A 24,834-nucleotide genomic window follows, 5' to 3' on the forward strand; every position below is an offset into this window, starting at 1 on the left:
GACTCCATTGTGAAAAGATACAAAATTGCAAATTTGAATTTTCACAATTGAGGTTTTATATGGACAAAAGATGGTCCCTTGGGATTTGCATGTGTTGTATCCCACATTGGATTCTAAGAATATTGTAAGATACCCAAACAAGCATCTTCCTAACTATGGTAAAGACTTTCCGAAGTTTGGAGGAAACCCTTTTGATGTTGTTCCACATATCCTGGCATTTATGAAGCATATGTTAGAACTGAAGGAAAGACATGAAGATGTCGTGATAAAGTTATTTGTGCTCTTTTTGGGACAATAGCATTGTGGTTTTCTTGAATACTCTTGTAGTCCAAAGCTGGTCTATTCTCTCAAGACTCTGATGAAGAGCTTTCTCAGATTCTGTGGTCCAAAATCACAGGGTTTTAAAGGTACCTACCAGCACTTGTTGGTAGCCTCACAGCATGAAGGCCTTGTTGGTATTTTGATCCTCTTGAAAAACTTGATTGTGAGTGAGATGAAGTTTTTGATGAAGTTTTAGGTGAGAATCTTGAGGATGGAAACAAAGAAAATCTGTTTTCAACATCATATTCCACATGCAAAACAGACTGTGACAACTCCAAATCTGAAAGAGAGCCTTGAGGTTCCCTCAAATCGGGATTGTGTACATGATTTTCTGCCAGAATATCAGCCCATTGTTATTTTTATCTGAGGTAAGCACGTTAGCAGTGATGCTCCTCTGGCAGATTCCATGAACAGGTTACATAAGAAGGTACTACTTTAAAACAGGGGTTGAAAGTTTTCTTGAAAATAACAAGGCCATTGTGGAAGAAGAGAATCGAGATACCACAATCCTACAGCAAGAAAACCCCCCTGGTATTCATCAGAAATCAAGTGATGATAATGAAGTAGTCATAAAAGAAGAAGCTTTCATGGCATCCTCTGAAGATGATGCAAGCATGAAAGAAAAATTTCAGTCATTCAACCAATATTCCAGATCTTATGATGGGTTTGCTGTCCAGGAAATTAAAAAATATGAGTATATTCCAGAGGAAGGATTGTGCTAAGAATTTGAAGGACAAAACAATGTATATCTGAGAAAAGAATACCACAATAATTCTGACACATGCATGCATCTGGATTGGTATCTTCGGTGAAGCACAGGAAGATTATATATGGTCTACTTTGATAAACCACCGATCTTTGATGACCCTCGAGATATGGGATGATCCTAATGACAAATATGATAAAAGCAACCTTATTTATGACATCTATAATAGTGAAAAGAACGAGCCAAATTCCACTAGAAATTTGCCTCATGAAGGTCCTTCCTTTTGATGATTTCCTTGAGGATGATAATCATAATATTGAACTTCCATGCTGGACAGCACGCAAGGAAAATAATCCCAAAAGTTGTGGATCTTATCTTCTACAAGGCAAAGACATTCAAATTTGTAAGATGCAGATAAGGGGTTGTGTGGACGTGACCAAGAAGATCATTTGGAGATTGATGGTCACAATGAAATTCTCATACAGGACCACTTGGATCATTGTGAAGGAGAAAGTTCATGGCATTTGGAACCTATAACTTCTAGTAGTGCTTCCCCAACCAAAGGTTGTTGCAATGAAACCTGTGAGCATTTGGAAGGTGCCGTTAGTGAAAGATTATTTATGGAGCTTGGATTCTTGGTAGCTAACTTACAAACTCTAAATAAGGAACAGTGGAGGCACTCTTTGACCTTGTGTGACACCCCAACATTCAATGTCTTAACATGCAGGTCTGACAAGCCATGTTTGAATGTTGACAGGGCAGGCTGGGAGATGAAGTATACTTTTTTTATTTTCTATGGATATGTCTCAAAGTCATTATGACCTTGGTAAACTGTTGGAGCTCCTTAATGTAAATATTGGAACAACATTACAAGAGTTCTTATTGAACAACTTTCTCCACAGCAGTCTTCCCAAAATTGGGCTAAGGAATCTTTCAACAACTCAAATGACCACAATCCTCAGCATTCTCTTGATAGAAAAGTGCCCAGATTTGTAAGTAAGCTAACAGCTACAACATATAATCTTCCAAATGTTGATGTTGTCTTGTTCTACTTGATCATGAAGAATAGTGGAAACGGTCATTCCAGCTTAGAGATGTTGAGGTGGTTTCATTGGATTACGGACTTCATGTTAGCAACCCCATGTTGAAGCATAGTTTGTGAAGGCAATTTTTGTGGTGAGATGATGGGGCCCTCAAATGCCCAAGGAGGACACTTGTCCCCAAGTTGGGGATAGCTGTTAGCTACCAATGTGGGGTAACTTTGGAAAAGAAAGGACTTCTACAACATGGTTGAAGAACGAAAGTGAAAAGGGAGAGACCTGACGTTTGATCTTCAGTGACAAATACTTCTTCCTTTCATCACTGTGAGCATGTCCATCATGAATTCAAGGACACAAGATTCTGATATCCTTCGTGACATGGAAAACAAGATTCCAAAAGCTAAGAACGACATCCACTAGTTCTTGTAAATATGGGCAAGGAAACTGGATTCTTTTTAGATATTTGAGCAAAGACTAAAATCTCCATACAAGGGACTACATAAATCTGTGTGAATTCATTCAACAAGACAGAAAGGGCATTTGCTTGGACTAGTAGAAAGAACAGGAATTTGTTTTTGTTGAGATCTTAACGCACAATACAAATGTCAGAAGTGAAACAGTATTTACATTTATAAGTTGTTTGAATGCTGACCTTAGTACTAGTGGTAAATAACACACATTGACTTCATCACTGTGTCCTAAATCTGTGAATTTGGACAGGGTTATCAATGTGTTGTCTGAGATAAGGATCAAACAATTTATTTTAACATTAGATGATTGAGGTTTGAGCTGAAACTGTTACATTTGTGGTGTTTAGCATGACTTTTCTGGAATAGCCTTGGGATATTCTAGTCATTATATAGTAGTTCTGAAGGCATGCTACAAGTAACTGTGATCAGATTATAGAAGAAGGGCACCTACGGCAGTTCGTCCTGTTGAAACAATAGACCCCTGTCTTCAAGTTCGACTGTGAAAAATATGCCTAGCAAAATACACCAAACAGTATGACATCACTCTTGAGTTGTTCCCAAATGTGGTATGATAAAACAGATTGCGTTGGCATATGAAGCTTTACAGATCTGGGTATGGTGAGCCATGATAAAGTTTGCAGATAGAGTGGACGAATTTAAAAGGTGAAGGAACAGAGTTATCACGTGACTTGGTGCTGAGGAAAGTAGAGTGCCCTGGGCATTAGTCCGGGGAGAACATAAAAAGATATAACAATGCATTTTTATATATGTTGGAGAAGTAGAAAGAGTTTTGAGGAAAGACTTTAAATATCCATGGTCTAGAACTGGCTTTGAAGAGTCTCACACTTACCACCATTATTTGGGGTGGAGAAATTCAATAAGATCAATGTTTCTCAAACAAACATCCCCACTAACTTTGCTAACACAACTTTAAAAGTGGCCAGTTATCATTTTACTACAACCTTTGAGGAATGGTATGTCATAAATACACAAATGGACTAGAATGAGATTAGAAGCGCCACAAGATTGCCCCAATTATATAAGGTGGAGACTGTGGAGTATGAGTTCAATGAATTTACAACAAAAGCCCTAACCAACTCTGCCAACGGTTGAGGAATCATCTATGACTCAAGGAAGTCATGATCTAGAACAAGCTCCAAAGGGTAGCATGATTTCCTAAGTTATTATTTGATGCAAATAGGTTCAAACATGAGATTAATGTCTTCACAAGAAAGGCTCCAACCAACTTTGCCAACACATCACTTTAGATGTGATGTGTTGACCTCGAGCTGCAACTTTTGAGGAATGATTTGTCACTCAATCCACGCACGATCTAGAATAGAATGAAAAGCGCCACAATCTTGCCCCTATTATTTGAGTTAGAAACATTAAAATGTGTAATGAATGTTTTTAAAACAAAGGCCCTAACCAACTCCACTAAAACATCAATGACTTGGTGGTAGTTGTCTACAATCCTTGAGGAACAATCTATCTCTTAGTGGACACATGGTCTAAACAAGGTTAGAATAGTGACAAGCTCACCCATAATATCTAGGACAAAGAGGCTTGAAGAGAAGATCAATGTTTTGACAATAGAGTCCAAAATATATGCATGGTCTAGAATGGGTTTAGAAGCATCTCACACTTACCACCATTTTTCGGGGTGGAGAAATTCAATAAGATCAATGTTTTAAAACAAGCATCCCCACTAACTTTTCTAACACACAACTTTAAAAGTGGCATGCTATCATTCTACTACAACCATTGAGGAATGGTATGTCATTTGACACACACATGGACTAGAATGAGATTAGAAGCACCGCAAGATTTCCCCAATTATATTGGGTGGAGATAGTGGAATGTGAGTTCAATGAATCTACAACAAAGGCCCCAACCAACTCTACTAACAATCGAGGAATCATCTATGGCTCAAGGTACTCATGATCTAGAACAAGCTCCAAACAACAACATCATGATTTCCTAAGCTATTATGTGAGGCAAATAAGTTCAAACATGAGATTAATGTTTTCACAACAAAGGCCCCAACCAACTTTGTCAACACATCACTTTAAAGGTGATGTGTTGGCCTCCAGATACAACTTTTTAGAAACAATTTGTCACTCGATCCATGCATGATCTAGAACAGGACCAAAAGAGCCACAAGCTTGCCCCTAGTATCAAGTTAGAGACATTCAAATGCGCAATGAATGTTTATAAAACAAAGGCCCCAATCAATTCCAGTGAAACATCATTTTAACGATGACTTGGTGGTAGTTGTCTACAATTCTTGAGGAACAATCTATTTCTTAGTGGACACATGGTTTGAAAAAGCTTAGAATAGTGACAATTTTTCCCATATTAGCCAGGACAAAGAGGTTCCAAACAGAGATAAATATTTTGACAACAAAGGCCAAAACATATGCACGGTCTAGAATGGGCTTAGAAGAGTCTCATGCTTCCCATCATTATTTGGAGTGGAGAAATTCAAAAAGATCAATGTTTCTAAAACAAAGGTCCCCACTAACTTTTCTTACACACAAAACTTTAAAAGTGGTATGCCATCATTCTGCTACAAACCTTGAGGAATGGTATGTCAGTGAATAAACACATGGACTAGAATGGGATTAGAAGCAGCACAAGATTTCCCCAATTATATGGGTGGAGATAGTGGAATGTGAGTTCAATGAATTTACAATAAAGGCCCCAACCAACTCTACCAATGGTTGTGGAATGTTATATGACTCGAGACACTCATGATCTAGAACAAGCTCCAAAGTGTATCATGATTTCCTAAGTTACTATTTGAGGAAAATAGGTTAAAACACAAGATTTATTAATGTTTTCACAACAAATGACCCAACCAACTTTGTCAACACATCACTTTAAAGGTGATGTGTTGGCCTCCAGCGACAACCCTTGAGGAATGATTAGTCACTCAATCCATGCACAATCTATGAACGAGCTCAAAAGAGCCACAAGCTTGCTCTTATTATTCAAGTTAGAGACATCCAAATGTGTAATGAATATTTTTAAAATAAAGGCCCCAACCAACTCTACCAAACCATCACTTTAAAAGTGTTGTGATAGTGACCTACTATAATCCTTAGGGAATAGTATGTGACTCAACATATGCACGATCTAGAACAAGCATAGAAGAGTAAAAAAATTTCCATAGTAATCCATTGTGAAGAGGTTCAAACATGAGTTCAATGTTTTTACAACAAAGGCTCCAACCAATTTTGCCAACGCTTCACTTTAAAAGTAATGAGTTAGCAATGAACTACAACCTTTGAGGAATTGTCTATCATTCAATGCATGCATGGGCTTAGAAGATCTGTAAGCTTGGTCCTATGATTCAAGGTGGAGAGGTTTGAACATGAGATCAATCAACCAAGGTTACAAGCAACTTTGCCAATACATTAATTTAAAAGTGATGTGCTAGCCATTGACAGTATCCCTAAAGGAATCGTTTTTCATTCGAAGTAAACACACTTTATAATAGGCTCAAAAGCAATACAAGCTCTATTGTATTATTTGGGGTAGAGAGATTCAATCATGAGATCAATGCTTTTAGAATAAAGATTTGAACCAACTCCACTAGCACATTGCTTTAAAAGTGACTTGTTGGCAATCGACTACAACCCTTAATGGAATGATGTGTCACTTAAGGTATACAAGCTAGCATCAATTAGTATGGGTGGAAATGTTCAAACATAATATCTATGTTTTTGCAATAAAAGGCCCTACCAATTCCACTAACAGTGTTACTTTAAAAGTCGTGCGCTAATGGCTACCTACAACCATTGAGGAACAATTTGTCACTCAACATACCCAGGCTCTAGAATGGGATGAGAAGATTTATAAGCTTAGATTGCATTTACCCAAGCTCTAGAATGAGTTGTGAATATTTGTAAGCTTAGCTTGCCCTTATTATTTGTAGAGAAGATGTTCAAACATGAAATCAATGCTTTTACAACATATGCCCAAATCTACTCCATTAATATGTCACTTTAAAAGTGATATGTTGGTGGGCACCACAAACCTCAAAGAATGATTTCACTCAACACACACAGAATGTGAAACAAGCTTAGAAGAGTCGCAAGCTTGCCTCTATTAATTTGGGTGAAGAGTGTAATGTCCCCGATTTCTTGAGCATAGAGGTAAGCATTCTCACTTGCCTAATTGTCTCCATTAGGCTAGAAAGAAAAAGGGAAATTGTTAAGGTGACTAAGGAGTTCGTCCAATTTCTTGAGATTATTATTATTAATAAATAGGCAAAATTATTATTATTATTATAAACAAAAGACAAAAGTAATTTATCAATAAAATAAAATGAAAGGCTCGACAAAATCTTATAAAATGAGAAAGGAAGTCATTTTCTCATCGTTCTATCTTGTGGTCTCTTGTTGTGATTGGTTGTGGTCTCTTGTTGTGATTGGTTTGGAGCTCAAGCTAATTCAGCTCCAGGGTTTCACGAACTACTTTCTGTGATCTTCTATAATCATTCTAGCTAATACTTTGTCAATTTCAGTAATTCTCCATAGCCGCCCTAGTTGGCCTATTATTGTGTTAATCACAAGTGATCTTCTGAAGTTTTTGCAGGAGGACGAGTTATTGTTGGTGGTTGAGCATTGTTCAAGACGCAGATATTTATTATTCAATCTTCAGGGCCAAATGCATATCTGAGAGGTGAAATTGTCCATCTATCAGAAGCTCAGATTCATTATTTGAAGGCCGAAATTCATCTTCTACTGAGGCCGAGTTTGCCATTACTGAAGGGCCGAGTTACACTGGTTTTGAGGGCCAAATTGCTTGTGTCTGGAGGTCGAGTTTCCTTTTTTGTTTGGAGGCCGAATTCCATTTGGCTTAACACGCTGAGTTTCCCTTTTGTCAGATCTGGTCCATCATCTTTGGGAGAATAGAAACTCATTATTGTTTTCAGGTGGACGAGCTCATTGATTGTGGGCCGAATTATACATTTGGTGGTCAACACTTGGAATAGATTTATGGCATCATTTTCATCCTCTGGAGGTTATACCATTAACCTATAACACTTAGGTAAATATTGTTGTCATCGTTTTCCTCATCTGGAGGTTATACCATTGCCCTGTAACAAGAGGACGAAATTCCTGAGTCAACACTCTATCCAGAGATCCATTTCTCTCTGTCAGGCTAACCATTCCTGAGGTTGTATTCACATTCCAGAGAGGGACCAAGATTGTTGAAGAATCAGGTACCAAGGAGGTCGAAATTAATCTTCTCCTAGATGCCGTATTCTATCCATATTGACAGATCAAACCTGTGTTTTCTGAAGGGGTCGAGAGCCTATCTCCTTGAAGGCAGAGGACACTTTCTTAGAGGACCGATAGCAATTGTTGAGAGGCCGAGATCGTAAAGGTTGGGGTATGAAATTTGTTTATCTTTTCCAGAATCGTTTGAGGATAGATTTATCTACTGAAGGGCCGAGTTCACCAAGGATTAGTCATATTTTGAAGAGGCTGATTTAATCTCAGAAGATCCAAATTGTTTAAGAGGGACGAGTTTATCAATTTCTGAAGGTTGTTTGCTCAAGATACCAAAGTCTCTATTTGGCCCTAGATCAGTCCTCTTACAGGCCGAGATTAATCCATTAATTTGCCAGATCCATAAGGCAGGTTAAACAGGCTATTGGTGCCCTGAAAATATTCTCATCAGTCTAATAAAATCTATATTTTGACCCTTGCACATCTCTGTTGCATGAGTTTGTTATTTCACCTTCAAAAATTTTGACGCAAAAATTGTGCACTAAGTGTTCGAAGAAAGTTGTCATGGAAAATTTTTAATTCTTGTTGAATTGCACTGGTACATTTTAGTTTTGGTATATTACAAAGACGTCTGGTTTCAACAAAAACCTAAGCCAACTTCACTACCATTACATCATATTAAAAGTAATGTGCTTGTGTGTAGCTATGACCATTAAGGAATGTTCCTCTAGTGGGTGAGCACATGGTTTTGAATAGGTTTAAAAGACCAATAAGATTGCCTTTATTATTTGAGACAAAAATGTTTAAATGTAAGATTATTGTTTTTACAATAAAATATCCACAAAACCCTATTTAACTCAAAAATGTTTAAATGTAAGATTATTGTTTTTACAATAAAATATCCACAAAACCCTATTTAACTCTAATTTTAAAATATAATAGGTAATTTGATAATTATACAAGGATGAACCCAACACAACTTAACTTAGTTTCACCTTGAGAGGGATTTTGTAAAAATGAAAAAGGTACATGGTGTGGTTATTGAAATGTCCCTATTTCTTTGACATTGATTTTTGGATTATGACAATTTCATATATATGAATAAATAATTAATATTATTGATACTAAATATCGGATTTAAATAATAAAATTATTCTACATTTTAATTAAAATTTAACAATACATTTATGAATAAGATTGTAATTTTGTGTTGTTTAAATTTCATTATTAAATATATAAATAAATTAAAAACCTCGAAAACAATCCGATTATATAAAATCAATAGCTCAAATATCCAATTTTAATACTTTTAAACCTAATTTTCAAACAAAATTAATTATAAAATAGGCAAAACTTTGGAAGTATACTATTTAAACTTTCTTTATCAAACATAAAAATATCACATTATTATAAAATATGCAAAACTTTTAAAAAAACACTATTTAAACTATCTTTATGAAATATAAAAATATCTTATATCCAAGACAGCGTAACATAACCCTGCATTTGAGAACTACTGCTGTGTAACATTTGAGAACCAGTGAAATAATACAAATTGGCACGAATGTGGATCTCCACACCATCCACAGAACAAAGTTTGTTGCGTACACAAAGGTGGATCAATTTTTAAGGCGTCAAGGCATGTACGATAAGGGGCTCAATTTTTAAATTAGTTGACAATGATCCTCCCTTGTCATCACTGTTAACGACTAGGGAAATCATTTAATACATGTTTATAGTCGTATTGTATTCCAAACGAAACTATAAATAAATGAAGTTAGATATACTGGAAGTTTGATGGTTATAATGGAAGTTTGATATAAACTTTTAGTGGCAGGGTTTTGAACTGTGTGTCAAGGTCAAGTTGGAAAAAAATAACGATGTTTTGATTTTTCTATCTTTTTTGGGAAGCAAAGTACATTTAGGGATGGTGTCACATGCAGTCATAACTAGTTTCACCTGTGTAAGTAATATGCTGCAAAATTGGCTGAGCTATATTGATGATTATATATAAAATTTTAAACAATTAATGCTACTAATGTTTTGTTTAAGACTACATTGGTGCATGTTTTGAACCATAAGTACGACATCTTAATGTCATAATACTAATTATATACACTTGGTGGCTCTTCGGGAAGAGGTACCTCTATGGGTGTTCTAAACTATAGTTAGATTATTTATTAATTTATTAAGAAGTGTGTGTTAATAACTCACTATGTAACAAAACTCACGACATTGGCGTTGCTTGACAATGCAATGATGAAAAGTTAATGTGCTGTTTCAATTATTATGATTATGATTTAATATTATGACTTATTATTATATATTTAAAAAATTATTATTTAATTTATATGACACTTATTTATATAATATTTTGTGATAAGGAATACTTTTTGATTTAGTTTGAGAGGGATGTTGTAATGTAATGTTTAACTCTAAAATAAAAATAATTTTATGTGAAAATATTTTACTCGATAAAAAATAATGTTGAAATAAAAATAACCTTGTGGTATTCATCTATGGTATGGACCATGGTATTCATGTGGAATATAGCCTATTTAAAGGGTGAAATTAAACTAGTATAGATCCATTTTAACTCTGAATCTATCAATCTCATAGAGGGATCAAATATCTTGAGATGCAAACATCTTTTAGAGTGAAAGATATTTGATCATTCTAGGTTTTTGGTAGACTCGAGTGAAGATATATCTAGGCTAATTTTAACTATCAATTTAATGAGAAGAAAAAATAATCGCATAACTACTTGGGAGATAAATCTCAACGTTTGATTTATTTTATACTATTATTAATATTCTAAAATATTTTATGAAAGTTAAATCCCTGCCATCCTCCTAATAATTATTGATAATTAAATTAAAATTCTAAAACTTTTATTTTAAAATATAATTAGATAAATCATTTTATTAATCATTAAAATTAATTATTTATCATCAAAAAAATATGATAAAAAAATAACTTACAAATATAAATAAGAAAAATCCAAAAATAAAAATAAAAATAACTTAATAATGATAAATTAAAAACCTGGCCAACCATGAAAATGTAAAGTAAATAAAAGAAAAAAGTTACATGCTCACATCTCTTGTTGCTTTACCGGTGGTAGTGTCCTAAATGGTAGGTGGTATTGGCGATGTTACATCATATTATTAAAAAATAATAATTTTATAATATTATATTATATTATTATAAAAATAATATTTTTATAATAAAAATAATATATATTTTATAATTTAACTTTATAATAATAATATAAAAATTAAATAATATAATAATATTGAAAATAAAATTATAAATATAATAAAATATAGATAGGTTCAAAAGTAAAATTCGAACAATATCAACTAAAGATATTTTTATTTTTGTTAGTGTTATCTAAAACTTTAGTATCTCAAAAATAATGTTTTATTTTGTTAAAAAATCAACTAATAATAAAAAACAAAATCCATTATTATTTAACACTGCAATATGTTATAATACCTGAATACAAATATAAACAAAATCCATTATTATTTAACACTGCAATATGTTATAATACCTGAATACAAATATAATGTTTTATTTTGTTACAAAAATCGATTAATATTAAAAAACAAAATCCATTATTATTTAACTCTGCAATATGTTATAGAATTATGCAATTTCATTCCTAATAAGTTTGGTTAATATAAACCATTTAAAAGAAAAAACTTGAATTCTTTATGTATTTTAAAGGCTTAAATGTGAACCTAGTATATTTGAATTTCATCCCATTAAAATATATATATATATATATATATATATTCGACATGTTTTAAGTTTAGTCCTTATTACAATGTTCTCAGGAAGCATTCTAAAAGGCCTTCCACCAATATGAGTATACCAAAGCATGCAAATGGACCAATAGAACTATAATGCCAGTACTGCCAAAGACCTATTTGATATGCACCAGAGTGTTGTTGAAATTAATGGGCAACCATCGCGCCTTGTCATCACTGCGAATGTTTAATTTTATAAATAAAACAATTATAAACATTCGGAGGGTTTTGTTATCATCTTCCACTCTCGTGCGTCAATCGGAGGGTGGGTTTTGTAATTGCATGTTTTTTTTATTTTCCGAGACCATCCAGCTTCGTTTTTTTAAAAGGCATCCTGGAATATTGGGGAGATAAATAGCAATTTATAGGCTAAGCTATCCTAGTTAGTTTTACAACATAAGTAGAAGTGGTTAGTTTAATTTAAATTAAAAAAAATTATTTAAATTCATAATATATTGATAAAGTAAAATTATTAAAATCTTCCTAAAATAAAGTTTGGAGTTTTTTTGAAATTTTTTATGTTGTGTATTGTTAAAGTACTTATAAGATGTACAAAATTTGAATAAAGCTCACAGAAATTTTCAAGGATGTAATTTAAATGGTTACAAAATTTTAATTTATATCACATATTCAAAGAACATTGTCAAAAATAAAAATAGTTAAGTTGATTTCAAATTTAATTTATCATAATCAATTCAATTCAGTTAATCTCATGAATAAATTGTTTATTCAATTTACAAATTTATTTTATTTATTTTTACATTTTAAATGTGTTTTTAGATTTGACATTTTTGTGAAAATAAATCTCCATATAAATGTTTTGTACTAATTATTAAGATACATTATCATGAAGAAATTGATTGAAATTTTATTTTATAAATAAAATTTCTAAATATAAATAAAAAATAAAATTCAATAAATAATAATTATAATTATAATTATATATATATATATATATATATTCAAATTTAAAAGTATAAACATTATAAACATTAATTTTTTACTAATTAATTTAGATTATCAGCATTATATAATTATTTAGATTATAAATAATATAAAAATTACATTAAAGATAGATTTTAAAAAATTATAATATAAAGATATTGTATTTTGAAGATAATATATAATAAAATTAATATAAAATTTATAATAATATAAAGATTGAAGATCATTATAATATTAATATTATAATTATAGATATAATAGTAATAATAGAGTTATAAGAGAAATTATAAAATTAGAGTAAGTTGAAATGTTAAAAGTTTAATACCATAATATGGTGTTCAATTCAGATATTATAATGTTCTGTTTAGTTAGAATGATTAACATTTTAAAAAAACTTATGATTTATTAAAATATTAATATTTACATAAATTTTATTATGATTTATTTAAGTATGTTGTATTTATTTAAGTATACAACATATTTTTTGATTTGATATTTAAAAATTATTAATTTTATAAAAAATAAAAATAAAACATAAAACCAATATCACAATATTTAGCTATAGAAATCAATCGATAGCACTGACGAAAAAAAATTGATATGAACGAGATTTGTTAGTGAGCCTTAGACAATAAATTGATAAAGTATGTTACAAGCCCGAAGAAAGAAAATAAAATACATCAAGTGGATTCCCTCCCGAAGAAACAAAATAAAATACATCAAATGGATCCCCTGCAACCCACCCAATAAGGACAAAATCCCATATCATCTGCGAAGGCGATTTAATCTGAGAGGAAATATCATCCGGAGGGATCTAATTAATCTAGCTATCAAAAGGTAACGAAAATTCGTGATCCTCATTATTATAAATGTGTCCCCAAATCAAACATAAATGAAGTTCGAATTTAGTAATTCCGTTGGCAAAGTAAAGTGGTTTGGAATTGCAATGTTACTCTTGGGCTTGAACCTTTAAAAGAAATCCTAAAATGCAAGGAAAGCAATTAGCAATCTACAGGTAGCCCTAGTTAGGTCTACATCTAGGCCGACAACCTATTTAGATGATGATTACAGTACATTGGTTGAAGCCGTAATTGTCGTCCACTCGTACCAAGTTACTTATATGGTAATGTAAGGGGAAACTTAAAACACGAAGGTTTTCCATTAATTTTTTTTAAAAAGGTTTCAAGTTTATATGGGCAAATTGTTTATACTTTATTGTGTTTTATATCATCTTCCACTCCCGAATGTCAATGGGAGATGTTTGGAAATGCATTTTTCTTTAGAGCCTATTTTTTTATCATTAATACGATGATTTGGGGGCAAAGACTTTTTGGATTGGATATTTTAAAAGTATATTTAAATGTAATGAAGATAATTATTGGGTTGGATTTTTTAAAAGATATATGGAAAGGTTTATTTACCAAATCTATATGGGTGAACACTTATTTTGTGAAGTAAAAAATAGTCTTATGCATGTATATGGCATGTAGATTAGAAATAATTACGATAAATGTATTATATGTCAATTTTTTTTGTTTTTAATTTTATGTTTTATTTAGGATTTATGTTTAAAATTTTAGGACTAAATAAATATTTATTTTAATTTTGTAAGGATTATTAAAATTTAGGGAGGTGTACATATTTTATTTTATTTTGATTTGAATTTAAGATTTTTTTAGAGGAAACACATGTTTTTAATTATTAGACGTATTCAAAATAAAATTAATATATAATTATTCTATTTAAGGTGGATATTGAAATATTTTATTTAATATTAGTATTTTTTAACTATGGTGCCAATTTCAATTGAGTACAATTTTTTACACATCTTCCTAGCCACAAGCAAGCTCTTTCAAAAAACTATTAAATCCATGACACATTGATAAGAAAAACTATTGAGATCTTAATGTAGTTCCTATATCATATGATATGATTTTTTATGTTTTTTTTTTTTTTTTTTTTTCACTTTTTCTTTATATTCAAAATTTTTTTTTAGGAGCATTTAATATGTAAGAATTTTGTATTTTTGGTAAATTGAGAAAATTGGTAGACTTGTAACTTGTCATTGAAAAGACTGGCCTTATACTCTTGAACCTAAAGCAATCATCTACAAATCATAGTAAGTGGGTCAAACACGTTTAGAAAGTGGTCATAAACACTTTCCAATGTGGGACATCCATGATTGGATGTAACCTGATAGGCTCATTGTGTTGTAAATTAGTGTCATGTAGGTGTGAGACTCTCAGTTCACCATAACTGCCCTTTGGGATAATTTGTTTCCCACACAAGTAATCCCCACTCTAAATCCCTCTCCATAAAATTTAAAATTAAATCATGAGAAAACATGTTTTTTTTGTTGGTTTGACTTATGGACATTTACACTTTGAATTTAATAATTTACAAAGTACTTCATAACACAATAATCAACAATTAAATTACCCAAATAAAATATATGATGAAAAATTATACCTACACAAAGTACCTAATTTATAAATTATATATTAAGAAATTTATAAATCATATATTTCTCCATGAACAAAAATTATCTATATATGTAAAATTATATATATATATATATAATACAAATTATAACATTAATTACTTTATAATATATAAATTATGTATAACATTAAATAAAATATCCTCAAATTAAATAAAATAGATTACACCATATATGATATAAATTAATTTATTAGTAAGTGCATATTAATAAAGCACTATTGGAACAATGCAGGAACGGAAACTCAACGCCCCTCTTCTTAGCCTCCTGGACGTGGTCATCTTACGGAGATTTACGTTCACAATTGGGACACTGTCGAATCGACGGTTCTCTTTCCTGACTGTCATTTCGTCGCAACGACGGCTCTCTTTCCTGATTGTCATTTCGTCGCATCGACGGCTACGTCTGTACGACACTGACGTGTATTATGTGGTTGAAACAAAGCCAAACTTAAAACCAAGTTACGGAGTAAACGGAAATAAAATATTTAAAATCCGCGTGGATATGTTTTCTGGGTGCGAGTCAGATATTTTAAATCCGTTTTTCCATGTGTATATCGTTTTCTTAAGTTGATTCATAATCTAAAATTTAGATTTATAATGGAATGTAAATTATAAAAATTAAATATAAATTCAAGTGTACATCAAAATTGTGCGGTTTAAATTTTATTTAATTTTAAATTTAAATTATATTAGAGGAACTAAGTAACTAATTATAAAAATGATATTATTTTATTAAAAAAAGTTAAACACACAGATTTATTGAAATCGTGATAACATTTTATTAAAAGTATGAAAAATTATAATGCTTCATTAAAAAAATACAAGATTTATTGAAATAATGTTAATAAAATTATGTAAAATTTGAATAAGTATTTTAATAAGGATTTGAATAAGTATTTCTATTTAAAAAAATATAATTTAAATCATTACAAAATTTTTATTCTTATAAATTTTTTTAAATAAAATAATATTTTGAAACTCTAAATATTATTTAAATAATTAATCAATCATAATTAATTTAATAAAATGAAATGTATGTTTAATAAAATGAAATGTACGTTTGAACTATTTGTAACTTAAATATTATTTAAGCAAACAATTAATTGAATCATTCACCCTATAAACTTAGTTTATATCATTCACCCTATAAACTTAGTTTATATATATATATATGAGAATTTTCAAAATTTAATTATAAAATATAAAAAATTTAATATATATATATATATGAGAATTTTCAAAATTTAATTATAAAATATAAAAAATTTAAGTAAAAACTAAAAAGAAAATTAAAATCAATAAATGATATTTAAAATAATAAAAAAAAAATAATACCAAAAAACTTGAAATGACTCTCAAATTTATTTATAAATTAAATTGTGTAATAATACTTTTAATCATAAAAATTAAATATAATAAAAAAAATCATAAATTAAATTATATAATAATTATTTTAATTACAAAAATTAAATATAATAATTATAAACATTGAATCGACAGGACGAGCGAATGAAATAGACAAAGTAACTGGCCTCATGCAAAGGACGGACGTCTTCCTGGAATAACGGGTCTTCATGGAAGGAGCAGCTCTAAAGATAGATGGACACATTTTAGATAGTGTTTATGCACCAAGATTGGGCTTTAAGATCCATAATCGCGCCGTTCCAACCGGTATTGAGGAGTGGAAACGAACAAGCGAATGTGGAGAGAGGTTCAAAAGATCATACACATCAAATTTATTCATAAATTAAATTATGTAATATAATAATATTTTTAATTATAAAAGATAAATATAATAATTATAAATTGTGGAAACGAACAAGCGAATGTGGAGAGAGGTTCAAAAGATCATACACATCAAATTTATTCATAAATTAAATTATGTAATATAATAATATTTTTAATTATAAAAGATAAATATAATAATTATAAATTTTAAATAAAATATAATTATATTTAAGTAATGTTTATATTATAGATAATTGTCTATATTAATTGGCTTTGTAATAGAATTTTGGGAATTTTTTGTATTTTATTTTAGTTCTTTATATAAATATGGTATAGTTAATATTAAAAAATTATTTGTTATAATTTATTTAAAATTTTAATATTTATAAAATGATTAATTTTATCAATATAAATTTCATTTCTTTATTTATTTTATTTTTTTTTAAATGTAATTTTTTTAATAAAATAAATTGTACAAAAATGCTAGGGAAAATATTTTGAAATGGATTATTTTACAATGTTCTAAAACAGTTTTGACACTATAACCTCAAATAAATATTGCCTTGTTATTAAAATCAGAGAGATCATTATCATTTTTCCCATCAGTATCAACTTTTGTAATTATACTATATTTCAAAATCCCAAATCCAGCCATAAACAAATGAAATTAAAGTTTCCTTATTATTTGGTCAATAGAAGGATTTGGAATTGCAATGTTACTTTACAGCCTATGCATATAGCTTTTGCAATGATTTGATTCGTGGCCAAGACTTTGAGGCATGGACCTTTTAAAAGTACCCTAGAATGCCATGAAGACTAATTAGCAGTCTACAGGCTACTGGCTAGGTTTATAACCTATATAACCTATCAATTTCGGTTTTCAGCGAAAGGACGGTGTTGATCAAATGGAGAGGGATCGCACAACGAGGCATGCAAATCCACTCATAGCCTTATAACATAAAATAGGTTGGCCAAGGCCGAGTTGATATGAATGAGAAACTTATTTTCAAGGTCGAGCTGATATGAATGAGAGACTTAGTTCCAACTGTGTTGTAATTGTATGGTATTTTGAGGTTTAACCACAAATAAATAGTTACGGAAATTTGGGCGCTAGATTTGGAATTTGCATATGTGCTTTAGAACCAATGACCATATGCTAAAATGATGATTTGTGAACCAATGACCATATGCTAAAATGATGATTTGTGGGCAAGCCTCTCCGGATAAAATGAGGTCCTGTAATGCTATGGAGACGGTCAACCTACAGGTTACCCTAGCAGGTCTACAAGTTACTTAAAAGTTAGAAGTTGCACAATAGATTATATTAGGCTTTGCCTATCGTTGATTTTTAATGCTCACCAAGTTATTGCTCTCTACTCCTATTCAAGATTTCCCACTGGGATGCCCATGCCAAAATAGTATTGCTTAACTTTATTACGGATTTTGTGATGTGTTTTTTTTTTTCCAAGAGGGAGCAAACCACAGAAGTTGTTATACAAACAATTAATATAACTACTAAAGATGTTACAGACAATCAATATGATTTACTCTACTAAATCGAGACAATCAATATGATTTACTCTACTAAATCGAGATTATTTATTTATTTCTATCTCATCAAACGTTAACTATTTTAAAAAAAACACAGACATACTTTTCTATCTTATCCCACACTAATTATTTTAGAAAAAAAAAAAAAAAACTACATGGCGCAGAATTGAAATGAGCTTGATTTTTTTTTCCTTTATTCCGCCCATATTACTATCCACACCAGTAACCACTACTTTTCGCCTGCCAAAATTAATTATCAGAAATCTATCTCATAATGGAAGAATCGCTAGCATGGCGTCATATCCAATTGATAATAAAAGAAGACAAGGCAAAAAAGCAGATGTAGCAGATCCATGAGTGAAAAAGAAAAGTTATAAATCTAATGGGCACTTCGAACCCTAATTACTTGCAAAGCTGAAGTAGATGCCTAATCCATGCGTTCTGCAGGGGGTTTTGAGCAGGTTCTAACTCTAACGAGATACATCTCATATCAAACCAAATTTGATATGAAACCTTATTGCGTAATTATAGCTTTTGTGATATGTATTTTTTTGTCTAAGGAGGGAAACTGTGAAGGTTTTTACAAACAATCAATCATCCTAATCTAATCTACCAATTCTGGACTGATTATTCATCTATATCCTTGGGTGTATTTTCTGTCTGAGAAAGCCTACCTGTTCATCAAGAAGAAATGACTGAGTTGGATTCTTCTCCTTTTCTTCCGCCATATTTGATACACCCAGGCACTGGTAACCATTCGTCCGCCATGTTTGATACAACCAGGCACTGGTAACCATTCGTCCGCCATGTTTGATACACCCAGGGACTGGTAACCATTCTGTTTGTTGATGCCAAAATTAATTAACATCAGAAATCCCTCTGATCAATGGAGGAATAGCAAATATTGCATCAAATTCAGTGAAAAAGGGAAGAGAATGAAACAAATAGATTTAGCGGATCCATGACTAACACATACCGCAGATTTTGATGGGCAAGCCTCAGATAAATGTTTAATCTCTATGCTCCTGGTAGGCGATTTGGGCATTTTCGAATCTGAGGACAGAGATCTCATATCATATTAAATTCAAGACAAAACCAAATTAAAAAACATCCTGATGCCATTAACAGATTTATTTACAACCCTCCCTCCCTTAAACAAGAAACAAATAGTTATATATGGAAAACTTACTGCAGATTTTGATGCACGCTCTAAATGGTAAGCGAGTTCAAATTTTCAGAAAGTAAGTTAAGGAAGTTTCCTTGACTCTACCCATCCAAGTATACATATACCTTCATTCCCACGCCCCTGCTCATCTCTCTCACTGTGCATAAACATAACACAAGAAGCATCCGCACAGAGACACACAAACATATAAACATACAGAGAGGACAAAAACACAATCATACACAGAATGACAAAAAGACAAACATACACAGAGGACAAACGCCGCCACAGAACGCTCCACACCACTGTGAAGAGAGAAATAGCAGAGGGCATATAGATGTTGAACCAAAACAAGTACGAGTAACATTTCTTGTCAATGTGGCAATCAATTTATAGATGGAATATTGTGCTACACCTTGGATTCCATTTGTCTACTCACATGACCGTTTGAATAAAAGCACAAAAGCAAGCGTCTAAAAATTAAGTTAAATAAAAGCACAAAAGCAAGCGTCTGTAACAATTACATTAAATAAAAGCACAAAAGCAAACGACTGTAAAAATTACATTAAATTCGAATTTGATCCAGAAAATTCAGCTTAGTTTTGGATAAAAGCATTGATCCAATCCGAACCGCTATAAAAATTACATTTACATTTACATTTTTCAGTACGAAAAGATTACATTTACATTTTATTCAAAAGGAAAAGATTACATTTACATTTTATTCAAAAGGTTTGGTCATTTCTTCCAATATGGAAATCTCATTCTAGATTTCGCTGAAGTTCGGTGAAATTTTACAGAGATTTTGTTAAATATTAATTTTCTTTTACATGGAGTAAGTAGAAATTATTAAAAAATAAAGAAATTAAATATTTATATTAATAATTCATTTAAATTAAATATATTTTATATTATAATTTCATTATCGTAAATTAAATATATCTTATATTGTTAACGATCGAAAATGATTTACAAATTAAATAAAACATCATTTAATTATTTATTTATATTAATATTATTTTAATTTTAAAAATTAAATAAAATTATGATTAATAATAACGTATTACAAAATGAAAAAATAAATTAATTTAAAAGAAAAATAATAGAGTGAAAACACTTTGGATAAGTGATAGTAGTTTAAATTAAAAACTAAGGTAGTGAAAGCATTTTGGATAATGCAAAATGAAATTTATTAAAGTAGTATTTGTTATATTTAATTTACTTTAATGTTTTTTTAATAGTAATAATATTATGATTTTATTTTTTTAAATAAATAAATACAAATTATAAAATATTTAACAATCTAATATAAAATATAATATTAATATCGGCCTGGAGTATGCCGTAAAACTGCTTCTGCTTGGCTAAGAGCTCGTCTTCCTCGGATGTAGGGAAACAGGTTAACGGCCTAAGACCCAGAGGCATCTGGCAGGAGTGATGAGCCTGCTCCCTTATGGACCACCAGCGGGTTATTTCAGGTGGCGTGGTTTTCCTATCTAACTGTGATGAGTCAAACCGACATTCGCGGATAGCAGCCAGAGATGGCTATCCTCACTGTTGGTTTTGACACCTGAGTTGATAGGTTTTTCCACCTAGGTGAAAAAAAAAATATAATATTAATTAATTAAAATATAAATTAATCATTAAAAATGTTAGCCAAATTGATTAAAACACATAGCGAAAACATATATATATTATTAAACACTTTTAATATATCTATATATATATATATATATATATAATTAAAAACTTTTACAAAGAACTGGAAAGAAATGGTTACAAATCTTTAAAAAAACCTTACCCAAATCTTTACCTTGTTCATTTAAGCCTACTGGAAAGCCTATGAAAAGAAAAGAATGGTAAGCTTAGACTTGCTAATCGTCATTTACGCCAACTTCGAGGAAAGTTATCGGTATCGGTAAGGATCGACACCGGGACACCGACGCATATCAAGAAGAGGGGCAAGTGGGTTCCTTTCCTAATGTGTTTTCACCGCGTGGTGGCTGGCAACTCTGGATTCGATGCGTTCGCTTAGGCGGTTCACGCAGCAGTTGTTCTCGTTCTCCAATGTTCTAAAGACAAAAACACGATTTTTCTTTGAAAAGATAATTCCCAAACTAAACTACGGGACTGAATATTTCATGGGAGAAAGTTATTAAAACCTTATGAAGAACCCTCATCTTCATTCATTCTTGGAATGGAAAGCAACGGAAAGGATAGGGAGAAGGAGCTAAGGGCTCCATCAATTTATTAAAAAAAATTGCAATTCTTAAAAATTATATATATATATTAAACTTGATTAAGAATTTTTTATCATAAATATAATTAATATGTATTAATTAGTTCTATACGATATTATAAATTTTATATAATTATATATATATATATATATATTTCCTCGGAATATATAATTTAATTTATATTAACAATAAAATATTTATTTTATAATTTTAGTTTATTTAATATAATATCATATAAGTAAATATCACAAAGGATTAAAAACAAATATATATCCACTACATTAAAAATATTAATTACAATTCAATAACATTAATATAATTTAAAATGTGTTTACAACTCTATCAAATTGGAAGTGGTTTGATTCAAAAAAAAATAAATTGAAACACTTATTTAGATAATTAAAAGTTTGTTGAACATTTTTTATAATTGTTAGAGATTTCTGGACTAACATTGTGTATAATATGTGTGATCTGTCCAACGTTTTGGATGGTGACTCCATCTATCATCAATGTTTTGGATGGTGACTCCATCCATCATTAGGACCACAGAGAGTCATATGAGTAAACGAGCCTTGGAAAGCCTTTTTATAGGAAAATAATTGAATGTTGGATAACTGTCAAAATTTGATTTAAATAAATAATATTTGACCAATTTTTGAAACCATAAAATATTTGAATATTGGGTTAATGTCCAAATTTGATTTAAATAAATAACTCATATTTGACCAATTTTTGAAACTCCAAAATAATAATGATTAAGATTTGATAAATTTGAAAAATTGAAAATAGTAAAAAAAAAAATAAGATATTTTAAATTTATTTTTTAATTGAAAATCTAGAAAATTGATATAAGGAACTAGATAAGAATTAAAATTTTAATTATGAATTATAATCATTATATGGAACATAATTATATGAAAATTAAACCTAGATAGATTAATGATAAATATGACCATCAAAATCAATTATTAGATCTTAAAATTTAAGGATTGGTTGAGTTGGGTCAACATTAAGTGAAAGGGAGACTATTATTGTGAAGGGGATTTAATAACACCAACAAAAATTTTCTAATTATAAAGTCAATGGTTAACAATCTGACTAGGCAAATAAAGGGGTTTAAGATTAAAGTGAGAAATAAAATAATAAAGGATTTAAGGAGAAAGGATTAAAGTCAACTAAGATACTGAGAAATTAAAGCCAATAAATAAAATGATTAATGTCTAATAAGAGGTTTAGAATTAAAGCAAAAAATAAAAATAAAAAGAGATAAGGATTAATATAAAATAAGGTGAAGAATATATATAATTATTGATATTAGATCAAAGTTACATATTCTATAGGATGACCACAAATTTTTATTTAAGATGAAGTGAAGGATAAAGATGGGGGTAGGGGGTGGGGTTAAGTTTAAACATGGCACTTGGAAGGGGGAAGATACAGATCTGGGATGGGTTAAGAGTTATTGGGTGAGATGGTGATGAAGGGTTTCCAGGATGGACTCAAATCACTCATTTTTCATAATATCAATTAAGTTCTTCACCATAGTCAAAATTAAAAGAAATTATTCCAAAATTTCTCATAAATTTTATTGAATTAAGTTATTTATCATATTCAAAAGCGTAGTTGAAGAACAAGATTATATATATACATTTTGATTTTTGAAGTTTTTTTGCTTTGTAATATAATTACTATTTTTTTTAGTTTTGGCTTAAAAAATTTAATGATAGAATGTATTAAATGTAACGAAATTTTAGTTGGAATATGGTGGAAAACATGTAATAAATATATTTAGAATAAGTTAGGAAAAACAAGAAGTTCACATGTGTGGGGCCCAAATTTACCATTGCACAAAAGTATTTTCATTTATGCTATAGTGGAAAGAATTTTTGGGGCAGACTTTAAATATGACTTGAGCCCTAGGCTAACCTATTCACGAAGCCTTAAATTTTGAGGATGCCCGACTTAATGGAAATACACACACAAAGTTTTCACAGAACTCACTTGTTGTAATGTCTTGTAGTTAACTTGTTTAATAATTTGTCCATCGTCTCCCCGATGGGGGTGTGATCTTGTGCTTTCTTGGAAGGTGCAATAAGTGTACACTTGTTCTTGATCGGTCATGGTGTGGCACGAAGGAGGTGGGTGGACTTAGGTTTTACACTTGATGTCCCTTGAATTTAAATGCATGCGAGTGGACTTGGGGTCTTGGAGGTACGTTGTGTACTACAGTGGAGGTGAGGTGAAATCCTCACCCTCTCACTTCTGGTTTCATGGTGCAATGAGTTTCATATGCTCTACATCGTCGTTTACTTGTTTCAGGTTGTTGGTCAAGGTATTAGGTTTTGGTGGTCAAACAGATTCATTATTTGAGATTAGCTTCATGGTGGTGAGCATGTAGGGTCAATGTTTTTTGTTTTATATTTGCATAACACAGTGCAAGGGCTTGTCTTTGAGTTGGTGGTGATTTATTCCAATTCACCCCTCTTGGATAGTGATTTCACAGGTATTTCTTACCCCTGTCTAATGTTGGTTTGTGGTTGTTGGTATCCTGGTCATCTTTCTGTGTGGCTTTAAACTGGAGAATTTCCTACTTGTATGGTTGGAGTTTCGATATGTATTTTGGGTCCTAAGAAAATCTCTCTCTTGAATTCAACTCTATTTCTTCTGGTGTTGGTGAATTGGGATTTTATTTACTTAATTGTGACCCTCACTTGTCTCCTTAAGTTGGGTGTTTCAAATTTTCTGCAATCTTGGGTCTAGAGATTTGGGTCTATGCATATAACTTGTTCGGGTTGTCTCAGTTGCTAAGTGGTGTTTTGTTGGTGGTGGGGTTCTCTGTTTTTTATGCATTTATTGTGCAAATAATTGCAAGCGGTCCTTGAACTAGGACTCTTGCTATGGAATTTGGGGGATGAAATTGTTGTATTCTGGCCAGGTTCGTCCCTCAGATTTATTTTTTTTCAGTCGTGGTTCTTTAGTTGTTTGTCTACATTGTTCTTTTGTTTTAGCTACCATGCCTCCCCATTAGCAAATGACATGTAGAAGAGGTGGCGCTGGTCATGTAGGGGTCAAATGGGGTTGCACATTTGCATGGGATTCTGTGGCATC

The 24,834-nt window shown here is 30.9% G+C and overlaps 1 long non-coding RNA gene across 1 annotated transcript in view; it reads left to right on the plus strand.

Moving 5' to 3' along the window:
* LOC149241439 (uncharacterized) overlaps positions 1-8,254 on the plus strand; it is a 175,436-nt gene extending 167,182 nt beyond the window's left edge. The window contains exon 4 of the long non-coding RNA XR_016245628.1: positions 7,140-8,254. This is a non-coding gene — a long non-coding RNA (uncharacterized LOC149241439). The remainder of the gene's footprint in view (positions 1-7,139) is intronic.
* The last annotated feature ends 16,580 nt before the right edge of the window (positions 8,255-24,834 follow it).

The sequence above is a fragment of the Pinus tabuliformis genome, chromosome 8 (genome assembly GCF_031772625.1).
Source record: "Pinus tabuliformis cultivar Carrire ecotype Pingquan chromosome 8, CPIR1, whole genome shotgun sequence".
Taxonomy (NCBI): Eukaryota; Viridiplantae; Streptophyta; class Pinopsida; order Pinales; family Pinaceae; genus Pinus; species Pinus tabuliformis.